At 36.6% G+C, this 2,295-nt stretch overlaps 1 pseudogene; it reads right to left on the reverse strand.

Moving 5' to 3' along the window:
- Nucleotides 1-217: 217 nt before the first annotated feature.
- Nucleotides 218-1,420, reverse strand: LOC116905587 (annotated as a pseudogene).
- Nucleotides 1,421-2,295: the final 875 nt, after the last annotated feature.

The raw sequence follows: 2,295 nt of genomic DNA on the forward strand, positions 1-2,295 counted from the left end.
GAAATTTAACATCTATTTTCTCTTCCAACATGTCAAGCTCATAAGAAAGCCTGTTTTGAGCTTGTAGCAGGAGAAACCTATGGAAGCCATCCAGATTTGTCACAACAGGGAGGAAGACACAGGTGAAGACTAGGAAAAGGAATGTTGATTTTTCTATTTTTGAGTGCAGAAGGTTGACCAAGGGAGAAAAAGAGAAAACATAATAAAGTTCTATTTCTTAGGATTCCATAGCAAGCAGAAAACCTCCATGTAAATATAACTGCTATTAGACAAATGAAATTGTCATCTCTGAGACTTACTGCCAAATAAGCTCATCCTTTCCAGTTCTTTCTGAACTCTGGGAGGGTGGTTCAAGTCAACTCTTCTGTCTCAAATTCTTATCTGAGCTGATCGATTCAATCTGGCTTCTCTCAGGTTCTCAATGAATTGCTCTGCTTGGCCTCAAACTAAATCTGGTAATCTATTCTAATCTTCTGATTTGTTGTTGTTGTTGTTGTTGTTGTTGTTGTTGTTGTTGTTGTTGTTGTTGATATTCTCTGACTTCAACGCCCTCTTCAGGAACTGAATGGAACTAAAATCAACTCCTCTGTAGTAGCACAGCTGAACTACATTGCATTCACTGAACTGAGTGACTGAATAAGACTCTGATTTTGACAGACTGAATTCATTCAACTCTTCACTCTTCAGGAACCTCTTTTTTCTATCTAATCTAGTGAGAGTTGGGTGTATCCTATCTCTGACTATTCTGTCAAATCTTTCTTTGATTTATCAGTTTGTCTTCCCCATCCGTAAACATCATTCTTGGGATTAAAAGTATGTACTAAATGCATGTCTGTATTCCAGCCAGGGGAATTAATGATGTGTGTACTAAACATCCGCATTCCAACCAGATCACACCGACCCAGAAGACCTTAGATGTGATCCCTTGCCAGAACAGCTATGTTGTTAGATTAAAATTCTCCAGCCACTAGAACATTCTTCTTTACAAATGACACAACCTCCTCAGCTTTGATCTTGAGCTCAGTCAGTGTTTGGTCATTCTTACAAGTCTTCAACTGATCTTTGGCTTTTTCTTCTCTTTCTCTATTGGTCACAGTCAGCTTTGATGTACCCAGTATGATTTGCCAGCTGAAAAAGAACAAATCTACATCTTAAAGCTGTTGCAGCCAATGCTCCAACCTTCCGGAATATGAAAGCACTACATTATCCAGTAACAGATCTGCTTTAAAGCTGGACTACTACACTATACAGATGAAGGCCCAGACTCCTACTTAAACAGCTATGGCACCATGTGTTGCTTTTTAGTCAGTTTTGTAAGACACAGCAGCTCAAATTTTTGATCAAATTTTCCTCTATGGGAGCAGCTTTCAAAGGCTTTAGGACCTGAGCAGGATAATATCACAGCACAGCCCTGCCACATACCTTGGCCAAGCCCCAGAGCACTCTCCAGAATGTTTCCTCACTGCAATGTTTGGGTTCTCCTGAGGCATCCCATGATAGGAAGTACCCTGCTGGCACTGGAGTATTCATCGCTAGAATATACTTTAAAAAATAAATATAGCATAAACCTTTTATATCTAAATCTACACTGTTCTTGCACTGAGTGGAAAGTATGTCCCTTTATATTTTTGTGTTACAAATGAGGATCTCACTTTCACATGGTTTCCTTGATTTTTTTTAATGAATCAGAAATATAATGTTATATAGTTTATCAACTTTGCAAGAGTATTACTACATTTTAATTCACAAAACACATCATCTGAATTTATTTTGAATATTGAGAAGTAAAGAGCTTCTATCCAATATCATCCCAGAAATAAATATAGTTCTCGAGCTTTTAAACAGAACAACGAAAAGGAATCACTACTATAATTTACAAAGAACATCTTAATGTAACATCTCTCAGAAATGATCACATTTGCTTTGATTTTGTAGTAAATTGTATCTGTCTATAAATGTATATGTCCAAAGATAATAAGAACCATCTTGCATATAATTGACCATGCTACAACTAGAAATTCTTTTGCTTAACTGCTATTTTTCTCTTTAAAATTCTTAACTTCTTACAAGTTTGTGTGTGTGTGTGTGTGTGTGTGTGTGTGTGTGTGTGTGTGTGTGTTTGGTGTACATTTTAATTTTCTGTACTTTTACTGATTAAAATCTACTAATTGTTTTATTTTTCCACTGACATAGTCTTCTGAGTTAGTGAACCAAATAGGAGCCCTCTAATATGATAGTTCAGTGTTTAAGATCTTTAACTTTCCTGACTAATGTGTGTTACTGACTGCCCTACAA

The sequence above is a fragment of the Rattus rattus genome, chromosome 7 (assembly GCF_011064425.1).
Source record: "Rattus rattus isolate New Zealand chromosome 7, Rrattus_CSIRO_v1, whole genome shotgun sequence".
Taxonomy (NCBI): domain Eukaryota; kingdom Metazoa; phylum Chordata; class Mammalia; order Rodentia; family Muridae; genus Rattus; species Rattus rattus.